We start from the raw sequence: 19,611 nt of genomic DNA, 5'->3' as shown, positions 1-19,611 counted from the left end.
AACGGAGACTCTTAGTGAGCGCCCTCGTCTCGGTGACTTGGGAGGTGACAAGACTCTTTGTGAGTGTCACAACGTGGATTAGGGGTGTGTGCCAACACATCGATACCACGGGAAAAAATCCGGTTGTCTCTTGTCCACTCTCTTTATTCAAGCATTTTCTTTCATGCAATTTATTCATGTGCTTGACTTAGAGATCATAACTTAGCTCTACCTTGCTAGGCTTTACTTCTCTTTTTATCTCTCTTAGCTTGTGTAGGTAGCTTAGTTATCCGGTTGGTGAATTGGTGCCTTACTAGCATTGCATAGGTTAAGGTTGCTTTACTTTGTTTTAGAAATTGAAAAAGGCCCAATTCACCCCCCCCCCTCTTGGTCCATCGATCCTTGCAATTGTTATCAGAGCCTCGTTGCTCATTTGGATCATTAGGCTTCACCGCTTAGAGCTATGGCCAAGATGGGTGGTTCGCCGCCTCACTTCGAGGGTAAGAACATTGCCTATTGGAAAGTTCGCATGGCCGCATACCTTGATGCGATTGCCCCCGAAGTGTGGTTGGCAACTAAGACCGGGTTCACCGGAACTCCCACCACCGAACAATTAAAATGGAATGCAAAGGCTAGAAATGCAATTTTCAAAGCCATTAGTGAGGAAGTCTTTGCTAGAGTAAATAGCATGGACTTAGCAAGTGATATATGGAAGGAACTAATTGAAATCCATGAAGGTTCCACAAAAGTCCGCGAACAAAAATATCACTTGTTTAGAGCTAAGTATGATTCCTTTAAAATGTTAGCTCATGAAAATTGCAATGATATGTACTCTCGCTTGAATGTCATTGTCAAGGACATTAATGCACTTGAAATATCCAAAATTGACAGTGCCTCCATCAATCGCAAGATTCTCATGCTCCTCCCGAAGCCCAAGTATAACATCATCAATGCTATACTTCAAAAGGAGAATCTTGACACAATGGAAGTGGGAAAACTTGTGGGCGAAATTCGCGCTCATGAAATGAGTATCCTTGGTATGTCCGAAGAGCCAACTTCAAGCAAATCAATTGCTCTAAAGACCAAGGCAAACAAATCCCGCAAGCTCAAGATGATCAAGCAAGATTCAAGCTCAAGCAATGAAGAAGATGATCATCATGAAAGCTCATCCAATGTTGAAGATGATGGAGAACTTGCTCTCATGATGAGAAAGTTCACACGCTTGAATGACAAGATCAATAAGAAGGGTTTCAACTTTGACTCTAAAAAGGGAATGTTCCGGCCAATGGATGTCAAGAATAAAATTTGCTACAATTGTGGAGAAAAAGGCCACATCCGTCCAAATTGCCCCAAGCCAGACATAAGAAACAAGGATAACAAGAGCAAGCATCGCCATGATTCAAGCGATGATGAAGAGGATGAGAAGAAAAACAAGAACAAGAAGCTTGGGAAGAAGAAGAGCCATGACAAGAAGACAAAGCTCTTCTCAAAGAAAAAGGGCAACACCAAGAGAAGCTTCTTGGTGGAAAAGCAAGAGTGGGTGACCGATATCTCATCAAGCGAAGATTCAAGTGATGAAGAAGACATTGTCACCATCGCCCTCACAAATGAAGAACCATCGCTACCTCCACCTCCAATGTGCCTCATGGCCAAAGGTAACTCTAAGGTATGTGAGAGTGAAGATGATAGTGATGATGAGCTTGACCCTAATGAGTTTGCTAACCTCATTAATGAGTATACATCCATTATCAAGAGGGAAAAGGGCAAAGTCAAAGTTCTTGAGAGCACTCGTGCCAAGTTAGAGCTTGCCCACTCCGATTTGCTTGGCAAGTACAATGACTTGCTCAAAAAGCACAATGAGTCACTTGTACTTGCTAAGCAAGTTGAAGAGAGCCACAAAAAGCTTAAACAAGAGCATAGGGAGTTGGCTCACAAGTACCAAGAACTTGAATTTGCCTATGAAGCAATTGACCCAAGTCTTGAGAACTTTGCTCATGAAACTATTGAGAAGGTCAATGCTTCTACTTCATGTGATGACCTACTCATTAATGCAAATGCTACTAATGCTTTGCCCGAGCTTGCACCTTCTAGGGAAAAGGAATTGATGGATCAAGTGGCAAGCCTCAAGAGTAGTGTGGAGAAGCTCTCAAGAGGAGAATACATCCACAAGGAGATTCTCTTCAACAATGCCAGTGACTATGGCAAGAGAGGTCTTGGTTCATTTCCGGAGCCAAACATAGCTACTACTCCTTCTCCGGAGATCAAGATTAGCTTCATCAAGGAAGTTAGTTCATATTGCCAACATTGCCAAGTCACCGGGCACCACACTAGGGAGTGCACTTTACCATCACATCCTCTTCCTAATTTACCCAAGAATTACTCATCAATGTTTCAAAATAACCATTTTCTCTTGAGTAAAGTGAAGGGCAAGGTGAAGGCCAAATTCATTGGCAAACTCACTAAGGAGTCAAAGAAGAAGCTCCCCAAGCAACTTTGGGTCCCAAAAGCTCTTGTCACACATGTGCAAGGCCCAAAGCTTGTTAGGGTTCCTAAAACTCAAAAGTGAATTCTTATGTGTGTAGGTGAACTACAAAGCCGGTGGAAAACATTGGGTACTTGATAGCGGTTGCTCTCAACACATGACTGGCAATGATAGCATGTTCACCACTCTTGAAGACCCCGGAGATCATGAACATGTCACCTATGGTGATAATTCAAGGGGAAAAGTTTTAGGTTTGGGTAGAATAGCAATTTCTAAAGATTTATCTATTTCTAATGTTTTGTTTGTAGAAGCACTTAGTTTTAATCTTATTTCAATTGCTCAATTGTGTGATCTTGGACTAACGTGTGCCTTTGACAAGAATGGTGTTGTAGTAACTCATGAAAAAGACAAGTCATTGGTATTCACGGGGTTTAGACATGGCAACATCTATTTAGTGGACTTCTCTTCAAAGCAAACAAGCACCATGACATGTCTCTTCACCAAGTCTTCTCTTGGGTGGCTTTGGCATAGAAGAATTGCTCATATCGGCATGAGCAACCTCAAGAAAGCCCACAAGAGAGGGATGATCACCGGCTTGAAGGATGTCACATTTGACAAGAACAAATTATGCAAAGCATGTCAAGCCGGGAAGCAAGTAGCAACACATCATCCCATCAAGACGATGTTATCTACCTCCAAGCCGCTCGAGCTTCTACACATGGATCTCTTTGGTCCAACTACATACAAGAGCATTGGTGGTAACCTCTATTGCCTAGTAATTGTTGATGATTTTTCACGTTACACTTGGGTTATGTTTCTAGGCGATAAGGGTGAAACTCCGGAAATTTTCAAGACATTTGCAAGAAGAGCTCAAAGGGAGTACAACTCCCCAATTGTGAAGATCCGGAGTGATAACGGCACCGAGTTCAAAAATATGAAGATTGAAGAATGGTGCGATGAAGAGGGCATTAAGCATGAGTTTTCCGCCACCTACACGCCTCAACAAAATGCAGTGGTGGAAAGAAAGAACAAGACACTCATCACCCTAGCAAGAGCAATGTTGGATGATTATGGCACGTCCGAGAAGTTTTGGGCTGAAGCAATCAACACGGCGTGTCATGCATCCAACCGAGTATATCCCCACCGACTCCTCAAGAAAACTCCATATGAGCTCATCACCGGGAGGAAACCAAATATATCATACTTTCGAGTCTTTGGTTACAAATGCTTCATCTATAAGAAGAAAAGGCTCGGTAAATTTGAGAGTAGATGTGATGAAGGTTTCTTTCTTGGTTATGCATCAAACTCCAAAGCATATAGAGTATTCAATCAAACCTCCGGGTTAGTTGAAGAAATATGTGATGTGGAGTTTGATGAATCTAATGGCTCCCAAGAGGAGGTTGTTGGCTATGAAAATGTAGGTGATGAAGAGATTGATGAAGCTTTGAAGAATATGTCCATTGGGGATATCAAGCCGGAAGAGGAGCATGAAGGCAATGATCAAGGGGGAGGACCTTCCTCATCTACACCAAGCACCTCCACGGCACCCCAAGCGGATAAAGATCAAGAAAAAGATGATCCACTACCTCAAGAAGATGTGCCAACGCCAACACCCCAAGCCCAAGAACAAGAAGAGCAAAGTGTTCCACCACAAGCACAAGTCACCCGTGATCCACCCCAACAAGCATCCACGCAAGTACCGCTAGTGAAGCATGGTCGCATCTCCAAGGATCATCCAATTGGTCAAATCATTGGTAGTCCATCAAAGGGAGTAAGAACTCGTTCTAAACATGCTTCATTTTGCGAACATCACTCGTTTGTTTCTTGTATTGAACCCACTAGCATAGAGGAAGCGCTTGAGGACTCGGATTGGGTGATGGCCATGCAAGAAGAGTTGAACAACTTCACCCGCAATGAAGTTTGGGTCCTCGAAGCTCCTCCGAAAGACAAGAACATCATTGGCACCAAGTGGGTCTTTCGAAACAAGCAAGATGAACATGGGGTGGTGATACGCAACAAAGCAAGACTTGTGGCAAAAGGGTTTTCTCAAGTTGAAGGTTTGGATTTTGGTGAAACTTTTGCTCCGGTCGCAAGACTTGAAGCTATCCGTATCCTTCTTGCTTACCCTTCACATCATAACATTAAGTTGTATCAAATGGATGTGAAAAGTGCATTCTTAAATGGCGTTATTAACGAATTTGTTTATGTTGAGCAACCTCCCGGGTTTGAAGATCCGAGGAATCCTAACCATGTTTATAGGTTGCACAAGGCACTCTATGGGCTCAAATAAGCTCCAAGGGCTTGGTATGAGAGGCTTCGTGACTTCCTAATCATGCAAGGCTTCAAGATCGGGAGGGTGGACACCACGTTGTTCACAAAAGACGTCAACGGGGATCTTTTCATTTGTCAAATTTATGTTGACGATATTATCTTTGGCTCAACTAATGATTTACTAAGCCATGAGTTTGCTACCATGATGTCTAGGGAATTCGAGATGTCCATGATTGGCGAATTGACCTTCTTCCTTGGTTTTCAAGTCAAATAAATGAAGGAAGGGACATTCATCCATCAAGAAAAGTATACTAAAGATATCTTGAAGAAGTTCAAGATGGATGAGTGCAAGCCAATCAAGACACCCATGGCAACTAATGGGCATCTCGACTAGGATGTGGACGGTAAACCGATTGATCAATCCCTCTATCGTTCTATGATAGGGTCTTTGCTTTACCTTACCGCATCTAGGCCCGATATAATGTTTAGTGTGTGCTTGTGTGCCCGCTTTCAAGCTAACCCAAAGGAATCACACTTTTCGGCTGTGAATAGGATCCTTCGGTATCTCAAGCACACCCCTAGCATAGGCTTGTGGTACCCCAAAGGCGCTAGCTTAGATCTCTTGGGATATTCGGATTCGGATTTTGCCGGAAGCCGTGTGGATCGCAAGAGTACCTCCGGGGGTTGCCACTTGCTTGGGCGTTCTCTAGTTTCTTGGTCGAGTAAGAAGCAAAATTCCGTGGCTTTGTCCACCGCGGAAGCAGAATATATAGCGGCCGGTGCATGTTGTGCCCAATTCTATATATGAAGCGAACCCTTTTGGACTTTGGTGTGAAACTAGATAGGATACCACTCCTTTGTAACAATGAAAGTGCCGTAAAAATTGCCAAGAATCCGGTTCAACACTCTCGCACAAAGCACATTGATATTCGCCATCACTTCTTGCGTGATCACGAAGCCATGGGGGACATTTCCCTTCAAGGTGTGAGATCCGAGGAGCAATTGGCGGATATATTCACAAAACCTTTAGACGAGAGTACCTTTGTTAGGCTAAGGAATGAGCTTAATGTGTTAGATGCGGCAAACGTCATGTAAGTTGCCATGTCATATAGAAAAATGCATACATATAGGACACTTGTCTAACCATGGTAAGATAGTGATGAGCAAGGGTTTAGCTAGAGGTGGTGGTCCACTTGTTTTCCTCTAGGCTTGAAGAAAGGCTCATCATGAAGAAGCTTCCCGTGGGTTCAAACTTGACAAGTAGAATTTAAATTCTTGCTATGCATTACTTGTCATATAGATGTGCACTTCATGTTTACCTTACTTTCGCATGTGGTTGTAGCTTGCATTATCATTGCATGCGTAAGGGTCACAAAGGAGATCACTTGATGAAAATGAGACTTGTTTCATTTACAAGATCTTAATTCATGAAAAGTGAAAAGAGCAAAGTGTTAGGTGCGTTATTGCCTAGTGAGCAATGTCATGATGAGTTTGAAGCTTTCTATCTTCAATATTCCTATGACATGGCTCATACATTTTATTTGGCGTTTTGTCTCTCTTGCGGCTTTTCCTTGTGTTTAAAAAGAAATTTATTTAAGCAAGTGTGCTATCCTATTTATTTTGAGGGGAAAAGTCGCCTATGCAATTCCATTAACTTGAGTTTATTTGAGTTTTATAAGTTTATTGGACTAAGCATAGAAGAGTGAGCTGAGTGAGGAGTTTTTGGCTTCACCAGTTAAACCGACGTTCAATGGATCAATACCCATCGGTTTAACCGGCGTTACTAAAGTTGGGTCTCAGCTCAGGCAGTTTCAGGCGTTTAACCGACGAATACAAAAGTCAGAGCATCGGATCAACCGGTGATCATAAACACATATCAGACCAAGCAATCAACCGGTGTTAGCAGCGTTCAACTGATGGGTACATAATTTAAATCATCGGTTCAACCGGCGTTCAGTTTCAGATCTGCAGGAGTCTCGGGTGAACTGCACCGACGCAATCAACCGGCGCTCAAACCCTAGGCGTCGGATCGACCGGCGTTAAGGAAAATCGCGGGCCCACCTGTCATATATGTCTCTTGCCCACGCTGCCGGCCTCTATTTTCTTTCTCCCTTCAAGCCGCCGCCGCCCGACTCGATCCTTACAACGCCGCCGCCTTCCCTTCGCGCCGCCGCCGTTCCTCCACACCGCCGCCGTGCGCCCGCGCTGTCACCACCGAGCGCCATTCTCGCAGTTGTGCGCCGCCCGCGCCGCCGCTCGCCCTCGCTGCCCGCACTCCTCGCTGTGCACCAGCACCGCCTTGCGTCATCGCCGCTCCGCGCCGCCACCGCCGCCACCAGTACTGCTACTCCGCGCCACCGCCGCGTTCTGAGCCGCCGCTCCCATGCAGTACCGCCCACGCAGCCGCGCCTCCACGCCTTTCACGCCGCAGCAGCACCTGATCAGCGCTCACCAGGTGTTCGAGGATTTGACTGATAGAGATGGGTCGCGAGAAGAGGAAGGGGAAGGATGTCGTTGTCGAGAAGCCCGCTCGCAAGCGGACTCGTGCAGAGAAGGAGGCCGAGAGGGCCGAGATGGTGGCCAAGGCCGCCGAGGAGCAGGCATCAGGCCGTGCTCGTCCGTTTCAGATCAGGGAGGACCCCAGAGGCAGAGGCAGAGGCAGGGGTATGGGCAGAGTCAGAGGTGCCAGGGCCACCAGAGCCGCGACAGAAGCAGCAGCGACAGATTCAGATGGTTCTGACTCAGAGGCAGCACAGTCAGAGGGGCAGAGTTCTCCACAGCAGTCGTCTGAGGGAGGTTCCCCGCCAGCGACAGAGCGTCGCACTGGACCGAGGACTCGGGGAGGACACCAGCCACAGGAGCCCCGCAGGTCCGCAGCAGCAGCTCGCAGAGCCGAGGCCCTAGAGGCCGAGCGCGCAGTGTTCCGTATGGACACTGTTGTGCGTCTGGAGCCAGGTGTGATGCTCCAGAACTTGACCCGAGCCAATGCGGCCAAGGTAAAGAGGCTCAGGTGGAGTGTTGAGGAGGAGGTCTGGTTCCCAGTGACCCGAGACAGCAGAGTCGACAGGAGGTTCTGGACTCTGCTACAGGCCAGCTTCTACGAGACTTTCCAGCGGAGGGGCCACCGGATCTTCCCGCACAGGGTTCTTGACTGGGTCTCACTGAGGACAGCAGCAGGGGGAGCAGATGTGAGAGCACACTTCGCTCACTTCAGAGGACTGCCCAGGCTGCTAGAGATGGAGCAGAACCGTTATATCGAGGACTGGGTCAGAGTGTTCTACGCCACAGCATGGATAGCTCCCGAGCGCAGAGCCGTGCACTTCATGTTTGGAGGGCAGGTTTTTGGTTTGTCGAGGGCGACCATTGCTGGTATACTTGGAGTTGACCTGGTCGACGTCTCGCTGCACGAGAGGGTTTACGGGGACTCAGATCCACCCCGCAGGGTGATGGTTTGTGGGATTGCTCCTTCTCACGAGGCGATCTCTCAGTGCTTCCGCCAGCCGTTCCCAGCCTCTTACGCCAGAGTGCCGAGCTTGCTGACTCCAGAGGCATACGCTGTTCACATGGCACTCCGGAGGACTCTGTTACCGAGGAGTGGCTACCTAGAGGGGTTCACAGGTTTGCAGCAGCTCTTGCTCCTACACATCCTCACTCACGAGCCATTTGACATAGTTGACTTTATTCTGGCTGAGATCGAGGATGTGATCACTGATGGGATGGGTGTGGTGCGACAGTTTCCTTATGGGCACTGGATCAGTTACATATGCTCTATGATAGTGCCAGCAGAGTCACCCATCAGCGCCCCTTACCATCACGACGAGGCTCCCAGGTTCCCTGTCTACCGACCTACTGCTCCACAGGACAGGAGGAGGGGCAGACACGCAGATAGAGCTGCGATGGCTCGACTGTCACCGGAGGTACAGGCACGAGTGGCAGAGGAGGATGAGGCACTCCTGGAAGAGGAGGCACAGCTTCCCGGGGGAGATGATGAGATTCACTGGTCTGAGCTTGAGTCAGACTCCTCCGAGGACGTAGAGTACTTTCCTCCAGCTGCCCCAGCCAGTCACGACCACGAGGCAGGAGGGTCCGGAGAGCCAGCTCCTCCGACTTCAGCAGCTGCTACAGTCTCTGAGTCCCAGGTGACTCAGCCATCCGAGCTCACTGCACTACTACAGCAGCTCGTGACTCAGCAGAGGGAGGACCGACTTGCTCAGGAGGAGGCCAGGAGAGCCCATGAGGCTCAGATTGCGGCTATTCAGAGAGAGGCAGCCCGAGAGCGTGCAGCGACAGAGGAGCGTTTTGTCGGCCTCATTGACAGAGTTTCACAGAGGACAGACGCTCAGTTCCAGCAGATGCAGTAGGGCATGATGGCGATGTTCGGGATGATCTCCCAGCTTTACTCTCACACCGGACTCGCCCCACAGCAGCAGCAGCCCGTACTTCAGGGTGTTGGAGCACCTCAGCTTGTAGTCACACCAGCTCCTCCTCCTCCAGCCACTACTGTAGCTCCAGCTACTACAGCGACACCGGAGACCACGTTCTCGATGTCCGCACTCTTTGGGTCTGCCGGTCGTCCGCTCTTTTCACCACTGCCAGCGACCACACTCTTTCAGGACTCACCGTCAGCAGTTCAGTCGGTCGCCCTCCCTACCTCACTTCAGGCAGCACCTTCAGGGGGAGGAGCAGTAGAGGAGTCCCTGCTTCCACAGTCGACGCAGCCGGCAGCCTCAGTGGTCACTTCTTCAGATGTTGATACTTCTTCTGCTGGCCCGGTTACGACTTCTACGGATCCTCTACCAGGCAGTGCCAGCACGAGAGCCTCCACGACAGTCACCCCCCCAGTGAGCTCAGACCCAAACCAGCAGCTTCCGTCTGTCACCGAGGGTGAGGGTTCTCCGTCCGACGACGACGACGACGACGACGACCTGGACCGCTTCCTTGCCGTACCACGACAGCACGACCCGTAGCTCGCCTTTTGGTGCTTTGATGCCAAAGGGGGAGAGGTGTTAGGGGGAGCCACAGAGTTAGGGGGAGGGTAGAGCTAGAGAGAGCTCGTAGTTATCAGGACTTTGATTCTTTGTATCACATTTGGTGTTAGTTCATGGATATGTACATTTGTCGCTTGAGTATGCCGTGCTTTGAGACATATCTATGGATTTCGTTTGAGCCATTGAGCTCTTTGGTCCTTCTTTTCGAGTTTGCTTGTGTTTATCTTGCTTTATCTTTCTCGCTCTCTCGTTATTTATGTTTGTGTTGTCATCGATCACCAAAAAGGGGGAGATTGTAAGCATCTAGGCCCTCAAGGTATGTTTCGGTGATTAATGACAACCATTATTGTGACTAATGAGTTTGTGCAGCTTAATAGATCATTATCGCTCATTTGGTCATATGTCAAAAGAGGCCCCTCAATTTCATTATTCAAAAAGGCGATCTCGGTATTCAACTCAATTATATGTCAAGACTAAAGATCTTTCTAGTCCTAAGTGTCATAAGGTTGAGAAGGACACTTAGGTTAGTATAGGTTTTATAGTTTTGTAGTGATCGCACTATTAAGAGGGGTTAAGGCTAAGTAACTTGAGCATGGACATGGTCATTTGAAAATGGATGCACACTATGGTCACTCAGGTTTCTAGAAGTTCAAATAAGTGGTTCTCAAACTATATCTCAAGAATATTTGGATTTCATTCAAGACTCAAATCAGAAAAGACAAAATCAGAAAAAGTCTATACACCGGTTTAACCGACGATCTCAATTTTCTATACGTCGGTTAAACAAAGTCAGCAGAGTCTGGACAATTCAATACACCGGTTAAACCGACGTGTTTGAAATTAACGTCGGTGCATTAGTCCAGAGTTAGTTTTTCCAGGGCATTTCAAGTTCTATACACCGGTTAAACCGACGATATTTAAATCAAGATGTCGGTGCAATTGACCAGTGAGATGGTTTTTTCAAAGGAATTCAGAAGTTGTACTCACCGGTTAAACCGACGATAGGTTTGAGTTAACGTCGGTGCAGTTGTCCAGAGACTTGGTTTTTCAGTTGATCAGTGGACAACTACACTCACCGGTTAAACCGATGATACGTCGGTTAATCTGCCCAAGTCATAACGGCTAGTTTTCAGAAGGGGCAGTTTACATTCACCAGTTAAACCGACGATGACTGTTGGAGGGACGTCGGATTAACCGGCGCTACGCAGTTTTCTGGCAGCTTTTGTCCAACGGCTCTATTCGTGTGAGCTGCCTATATATACCCCTCCAATGGGTCATTTTGCTACTCTTGACACCAGGCAACATCCATACACTCAATACTATAGTCAAGAGCCACCTTGAGCTTCATCTTTCACACACTTGTTCATTCAATCAATCAAGAAGCAAGATTAAGGACTTGAGTAGAGAGAAGCTTGTGTGCATCCGTTCTTGGTGATCGGTTCTTGCTCAAGTGAAGGCCTTAGCTTGTTACTCTTGGTGATTGGCATCACCTAGGTGATCTTGGTGATCGAGGTGTTTCTCGCGGAGCTTGCCAAGGATTGTGGGAGCCCGGAGAAGAAGATTGTACGTGGCTTGATCTCCACCACGCCGGGATGGTGAACGGAGACTCTTAGTGAGCGCCCTCGTCTCGGTGACTTGGGAGGTGACAAGACTCTTTGTGAGTGTCACAACGTGGATTAGGGGTGTGTGCCAACACATCGATACCACGGGAAAAAATCCGGTTGTCGCTTGTCCACTCTCTTTATTAAAGCATTTTCTTTCATGCAATTTATTCATGTGCTTGACTTAGAGATCATAACTTAGCTCTACCTTGCTAGGCTTTACTTCTCTTTTTATCTCTCTTAGCTTGTGTAGGTAGCTTAGTTATCCGGTTAGTGAATTGGTGCCTTACTAGCATTGCATAGGTTAAGGTTGCTTTACTTTGTTTTAGAAATTGAAAAAGGCCCAATTCACCCCCCCTCTTGGTCCATCGATCCTTACAAGAGGGTTAAGCCAAAAAAAATGCACTCCAGCAGACCCTCTACTTCACCCTCTATTTTGGGGAGGCCTCCAAAATCCCTCTTCCACCCTCTATTCCTAGGGGGTCTCTCGGGGGCCCTCTATTATATATTGGAATTGAGGGCTATTGCTGGAATTGAAACAAATTTAAAAGCCCCTAAAAAATAGAGGCAGCCCCCATTTAGCATTTAGAAGATCTGATTTAGGGGTTATTGTTGGAGATGCTCTTAGATGTTTAGAACAATTCATTGCAGTAGCTAGTATGCGGTCAATTGCTTCAGGAACGAAACAACAAAACTTCCCATAGGGCAAGAAAAGTTCCTTTCCTCATGGTACAATGTGTTTAAGAGCAACACCAAGAGTCTAGATATAAACCTAGCTAAATTTAGAGTTTTGAAGAGCCATGAAAATAGAAAATTTCTTAACCAGTGGGGTAAACCAATAGACTCTCCAAAGTCTAATCACCTCCACGTCAGATCATTTCCCTAGTGATTGCGTTTTCTTTTGCCCTCGGCGCCTGTTAGAGGACTTGAAAGGAATCGGGTGCTCGCAGTCTAAGAGGGGGATGGGGTGAATTATGCAATTTAAAAATCTTAACCTAAGACTCTAACTAGTTTGCACAATATCTAAACTAAAACATGTTATCTAAATGTGCGACTATGGTTCATCTAGTGTGAAACTCTCATCCTAAAAGAGTTATGCAAACTATAGCCAATTCTAGCTTGATGCTACTCTAAGAAAGTAAAGGCACTCAAGTTGCAAGTAGGAAATACGGAAACGTAAAGAGAGGATGGATGAAAGCAAACTCTCGACATAAAGATTTATCCCGTGGTATCGGTAGACACTAAGCCACCCCTAGTCCAAGTTGTTGAAGCACACTCTATCAAGAGTAGCACTTCTCAGCCACCAAATCTCTTCCGGGACTATTCTTGACTCGCTACTAAGGCTTGCCAAGTCACCACGGATACCTAGATCCCGCTTTCCACTAATGAGCTTCTCCATGAAGGATGGGGGTCTCCACGTCCCCCACACAAAGCTGTCCACGCCGCTCCACACCAAAACGGAGGGTCATAGACTTGCCGGCGAGCCACCAAAGCTCCAAGGGGCCGGCACACCAAGATACATTGTTGGTTCAATCTAGAACCACGGCACAAGACAGCAACATCTTGCTCTCTCACTGACATAAGAGCTAACCAAGCGCTTACACTCTCAAAGGTGTGCTAAGGACTAAAGATGTGATCAATTCACTTCTTGTATGGCTTGGAGGTGTTCTCTGGTGTGTATGAGGTTCCTCTGGACTTCAGCAACCTCAAATGACCCGGGGTGAGGCCCTTATATATCCCTTCAAATCCATAGAGCCATTTCTCCAACGGCTAGCAAAAATCAGCATAGCATTGGTTAAACCAATGCCTATGCCTGGGGGCATCGGTTAAACCAGTCATCCTAAACCCAGCACATATAGCCGTTGAGTCTTTAGACATTCACCTGCTGCTAATGTAGCCACCATTGATTTAACCGATACATTGCACCGATGCCCCATCGATTCAACCGGTCCTAAAGGGATCTGCCTCGTCTTCCTTGCAGTGCTGATGTCATTGCGCCGACACCTTGCTCCAATGCGTCGCTGGTTCAACCATTGCTAGAGACTATGCTGCTGCGCCCTTGACAATCTTTCTAGACATTGCTTCAGTGGTTACTCCGATGCCACCGTCGGTTGTATCGGTGATACTGAACTTCACCTGGCTTCCAAACACGCAGTGAATTGCCCCGATACTAAGGAGTCAGTTATTCCGGCGCATGGTCATCAGAAGAACCAACGGCCACTAGTTAAACCGGTGCCACTCTTTTATGCAGAACTCGTCCAATTCAGTGTTTCTTTGAATTTTTTTCTTCGTGTTTCCTTCTTACACTTGTCCAACTGGTCATGGCTGTCATTTGACTAGCTAAATCTCTGGTTTTTCACTATGATTTGGGCGTCTCGACAGCGAATTGGACACTTTTGATTACATCCATAGAATCTAAAAATTCTACAAATTTGAGCTCATAAACTTATTAGTCTCATTGATTGCGTTCTTATTCGATCACCAAAATCACTCGAAATGACATAAATATAGCCATGTTTGTTATAGGCCTCGATGCCGCTGCGACATCAACATCGACTCTGCTACCGTCGTGACGCCTTTGACGCCCGTTGGACGTCTGCACGCTGGACGCCGACGCTACCGCCGCAACATCAACACCAGGGCACAACACACGTACAGCTTCGGGGCGCGACGGTAGCCTTGCCCTGGGCATATGAAGGCCGCCTAGCAGGTGAGGACACAGAGAAGAGAGAAAGGAGAGGCTATTGTATATCTTTTTAACTGACGTTTTTCAATTTTTAACGATCCGAATTTAGCTAAGCTTTTGAAGTTGCTCTAATTTTTCATTTTTTTAGTTTTCAATGGCAACAAATCATATTTCTTTAGGAAACGAACTGATGTTCATTATGAAATTCGAGGAGGCCATAATCATCTACACGTGCCACTACAAAAGCGTATGTTTTTGCACTCAAATGACATGGTGTCCACACCATGTAGCAAAACTAGAGACGTATGAAATATTTCAGTTGAATCACAAATGTATAACTCATTTTTCATTTTTCACAGCAGGGATAAGCAGAAATATTAGGAGCCACACATGTGACTAGGAGTCAAACCATCACATAAGGTTGAATATTTTTTTTATATTGCTGTAATAATTGTTTCAGCTTCAGAAAAAATATTTCATGTTAAAAAATATATTCTACACAAAAATCATCTAATTGTGTTCATCACAAGAAGCACAATGGTGCAGTCAGATTTTGATTTGGATAACGATTTTGAAAATATGACTGTGTGACATCTTGACTGTCAGTTACATGTGTGACTCCTAACAGCATTCGGAATAAGAGCAAGTTTATTGAATCTGCCGGCTACCGGCTGCAAGAGAAGCATTCGGAATAAGAGAAAGTTTATTGAATCTGCCGGCTACCGGCTGCAAGAGAGCGTGATCTGGCGCGCGGTGTGGCGGACCCACCTGCATTCAATGTACAGCAGCACTGCTCAGCCAATAGCAGTAGCAGGGGCGGTAGCATCTCTCATCCGGCTTCAGGCGAGCGCGCCCATCCCGTTCTATCTTCTTGTTTCTTTTATCTCCACGTAGACATCCGTCCACTTATAGCCAGTTATTAAACTTACTCTACGAACAACCAAGTGGTTTTTTAAACTAGTAAGCACATCCTAATCAGGGGTTGCTGGTGAAGGCGACGGTGGGCGAGGACCTGGCCCCAACCGCAAAGGCATCGAATGATACCAAAGCTCGTAGTGGGAGAACGTGGAAATGGCGACCGGACCATCGCCGGTTGGTCTGGGCCGCAGACTTTGCCAACGCCCTGTTTAGTTCCCAAATTTAAAGTTTCAATTTTTTTTCCGACATCTGCATGGAGATTTAAATCTAGACGAAATAAATAACACATTGCACAGTTTGTCTGTAAATCGCGAGACGAATCTAATGAACCTAATTAGGCCGTAATTAGACACTAAATTAATACAGTAATGCTAGAGTAAATAACTTCTAATGACAGATTAATTAGGCTCATTAGATTCGTCTCGCGATTTACAGAGGTGTTCTGTAATTAATTTTGTAATTAGTCTATATTTAGTACTTCAAATATAAAAAGATGCTCTTTCAAAAATTTTAAAGGAGGCAACTAAACAGAACCTAGTCTTTCTAAACAATTAAGAATTTATAACCGGATAATGAGGAGTTGGGTGCAAAGACCTGACCAAGGAATGCCAAAGAAAAAAAACAAGATTCTAGTCTAGGTGTTGGCTAATATGGATTTCTCCTATCTTTAAGTGCTGGTCTTCCCCTTGTCCTCACCTGCAGTGAGCTCCAAGCTGACAGACCTTGCCCTTCAATTCAATCAACAGGTGCGTACATGCATGTTCTTGGCTGCAGGTCTGCAACTCATGAAGCTTAAGCATCATACATGCATACCCCCATCTCAAATTTTTTTAGAAAAAGGATTACCAATCCGGCCTCTATGATGAGGCATACACAGCCAAAAATACAACGTTTGCAAAAACAGAAAAAGGCACACCAGTCTCTAGAAAGACACAGAACTACTGCAAGCGATAGACATGCTTCCACCCTCCTTTAACTAAATCAAGAGCAATTATCTCAATTAGTCTGCTCAAGCTGGAGAATACGTTCTTGGCGTGCTCCTCACACTGCAATTGTGCCCAGAAACGTAACCAGTATGTTCCCCTGAAGATGACCTGCAAAATCGAATTAACTTTGATTTTGTTAAAAATAATATCATTGCGACATCTCCAAATCGCCCAGCATACAACAGCAACCCCCACCCAGATGAGATTCCTAATCTTTTTAGATTGATTAGACAGCCAAGAATTAAGCATATGACGAATTGATCTAGGTGGCGTTAAACTAGTAGCATAAAAGATCCACCGCTGGATCCGCCCCTATTAGCAGCGGCCCTCTGCTTGCAGTATCTCGTTCTTTTGAATGAGTGCTTGTCTAGCTCTCTTTTAGTCTACTTCACAAATTACAAGTTAGTGACCATTTGACCATCAACATTATCTTCATCTTTACTTTAAACAATATACTTAGGGATGCAAGTTAGATAATATTTTGGTCATTGGGTCGATCTAAAAAATTGATAAAATAAACTAGAATGACATTTTACGTAAATAATTTGAGAGGAGAAATAAACTAATTACTACCAGAAACACAAAGAGTCCTGACAGTATAGGCCGACCGTCAGGAGCCCAATCGGCTGTTGGGTTCTCGACTTCCTTATCACCCAATCATCGAGCATACACGAAGGTTGGACAAGACAAAGTGGCAGGGTGTCGCCTTCGTATTAGCACGTGTCCGGTACAGATTGGTTGGGGGTATTTATACCTCTAACCTTTGTTATATAGTGACTATAATGCCCCTACCTGCCCGGATTATTCTGTGAATATTCCGGACCGAATGTCATTTCATACAGGTTGGAGTGTACAAATTGTCTACCCTATCCGATTCGTGAGTGGGACGCTACCCCGAAGGTGGCGTTGGACCTCCGGGTTCATGGTTGACCTTCGCGTGCCCCTGGAGACCTTCAGGAGCTTCTGGAGACCTTAGGGCGACGGGGTCAACCTTCGGGTTCCTGACGCCTTCGGCCGCCCCCTCGTCACCTTCGGCTGTTTCAGATGTCCCGTCTTGCAGCTTTAGGCCACCCCCAACCTACGAGTGGGTGATCCCCAACAGTAGCTCCTCGCGGGCGAGGGCCGACTCCAACGGGCCAAACCCTCGAAGTATTGATCTCCTGCATACAGAAGAAGAACGTCTCCCCACGTCGGAGGTTGGTACGAGCCGAAGGTTAGCAATTCATACGTGTCGTTATTTCATTGGATGACTCTCGAGCTTCTTCGCGATTTTACCGTCGGTGTTACTGTCCACTTTTACCTCCCTATATAGGGGGGGGGGTGAGGCGTCACTTTCACGTCTCTTGCCTGTAGCGAAGCTCTATCTGTTTGTTTGAGCATACCACGTGGGGTGCTTTGATTCGCTAGAAGCATCAAGCGCTCCTGCTTCTGTTACTTACTTTAGGGAGTGTTTTGCGAGTTCGGGGAGCTTCGCGTCTCTTGAAGTCTTTGTAAGTTTTTTCTTTTTTAACGAATTGTTCTGCCATGCACTTTGGTAGGGATGGCTCGTGTGAAGCTTACATCAAAGGACATCTCCGAAGGTGCTGGTTCATCAGAGGAAAAGGGTCATATTTCAGAGGGGGAGGAGGATCTGGCAAACGTGGACGCCGATCCTTCGGAACTGATGAGGCGGGACAAGCCTGAGCCGACCTTAAGGTTTGGACCGTCGCTTATGTCTGCGTCTTTGATTGAATCGTATGTTGAAAGAGGGTATTTTTTCTGCGGGGGTTTGTCGCCCGCCCCAAGGAGAGGAGACATCGAGTCCTGAGGATGGCGAATGTGTGGTCTTCCATGATTTTTTTGTTGCTGGGCTTCGCTTTCCTCTTGACTTGGTGGTTCCTGAGATATTGGCTAGATTGAAAGTCAAGATTCATCAGCTGACTCCCAATGCCATCATTCAACTCTCAAAGTTTTTCTGGGCTGTCAAGACTTTTAGAGGTCCTGTTTCGATTGATGCATTTTGCCGCTTGTACGAGCTCCATCCTCAAGGCCAGAAGGTCAGATTTGAGGACGAGGATGAGGTGTTTAGTGCTCAAAGCGGGTGTTGCACCTTCATGCCCCGAAGGCCCAACAAGACACTGAAGATTGATCGGGTGGAGCTTTCTTACTGCGAGAAGAATCGGTGGGACGATGACTGGGCCCAGTTATGGTTTTATGCTAAGGCTTGCTTTCCTGGTGTCGAGAATCCTGTGGAGGTTTCCTATCCTTTGGCCTAGAAGATTCTCCCAGTTGGGCATATCAGCCAGGCCGACTTCCGGAGATCTGGAGCTAGTTATCGGGAGTGCTTGGACGCTTTTACATCCGCCACTGGCCTCATCGGCGACAGAGATTTGATTGAGGAGTTTATCTGTGCGAGGGTTTGGCCTTTATCTGCCGGTTGGCTCAGGGGCTCTTTTGGGAAGGTTCGGGTGCGTGGGCTGAAAAAGACAATCCCCTTCCCGAAGTTTGATTTGGTGAAGCTGTCCAGAGAATCGAACGAGGCTATTATCGCAGAGGTGGAGCGGAGGGCGGCGGAGTTGGCGGGGCCATATTTGTCTAAGGAGTATGATTCCTTTGCTGCCTGCTGCTCGGAGGGTATTCGGGTTAACCAGTCTCTTGCTGTCATGGGCGTGAAGTACCTTGATCAAGAAGAGCCCCGGAAGCCGGAAAAAAGGAGCAAGGGAGCTTCGAGTGAGGAGCCTGCTGCTAAGAAGAAGAAAGTCTCTCTTGCGGTTGCCGAGCCCTCGAAGGTCGCTTCGAAGCTTGCGGCGGGGAGACCTCCTCGCCCACCACCGTCGAAGGTTCCTTCAGCTAAGAAAGGTAATCGCTTACCTCATTACATTCGAGGGGTTTCTCGTAATGAGCTATGTATTGAGTCCTTCATGCGAGAGTTAGAGGAAACGATAAGTTACTCCCCTCTTCGAGGAGAGCCTATGGAACTTTATCTTGATCAATTTGGGTCCCTTCTTTTAGGCCCAGACAGTGTTGGGGATGTGGTTGTGAGTCTCCGCTAGTCACATGACACAGGCGGTCGAAGTGTTAGTTTGCTTGATTTTGAGGATGAGGGGGCAACAGAAAGGTGTCGACTCTTTTTGCATCTTTTAGTGCTGATGCCCAGAAAAATCCTTGCCTGAAAGCTTTTGCTGCGAGGGGCCTGATTCCAATGTAAGAGCCGCAGATGCCGGAGTGAATCTCATTGAGGAGTTCGACACCTTGAACTGCTGGAATGCACTTGAGCCAAGGGATTACTACCCCTGATTTGTATAGTTCGCCTTGCGAAATCACATAGACTCTTGCTCTTTGGGAGAGTCTTTTCTCCTCTGCCTCGTCGGAAGGTTCGTAGTGGCCCCGAAGGTACGCCATTATCGGCGCTCTCCAATCTTCTGCCTTCCTTCTTTGGTTTAGCCGAATGTGTGGGGATTTCCTCGAAGAAGACATCTGGTGGGAGTTGCTGCTTTCTAGCAGCAGCCTTTGTGAGCTTGTCGGCTTCGTCATTCTGGGCACGTGGGATGTGAGTGATGGTAAAGCCTCTGAAATATTTTTCCATTGCCCTTACTGCTTCCAAGTATTCAATGAGCCGGGTTTCTTGGCTTTGGACTCTTTCTCTATATGGTATGCTATGACCTTCGAGTCTGTCATGATGATGCAGTTTTGATGTCCGAGCGCCTTCATTTTGCGAAGC

Source organism: Panicum virgatum, chromosome 8N (genome assembly GCF_016808335.1).
Source record: "Panicum virgatum strain AP13 chromosome 8N, P.virgatum_v5, whole genome shotgun sequence".
Lineage (NCBI taxonomy): Eukaryota > Viridiplantae > Streptophyta > Magnoliopsida > Poales > Poaceae > Panicum > Panicum virgatum.
The sequence above is the reverse complement of the archived record's forward strand: the minus strand, read 5'-3'. Positions refer to the sequence as shown.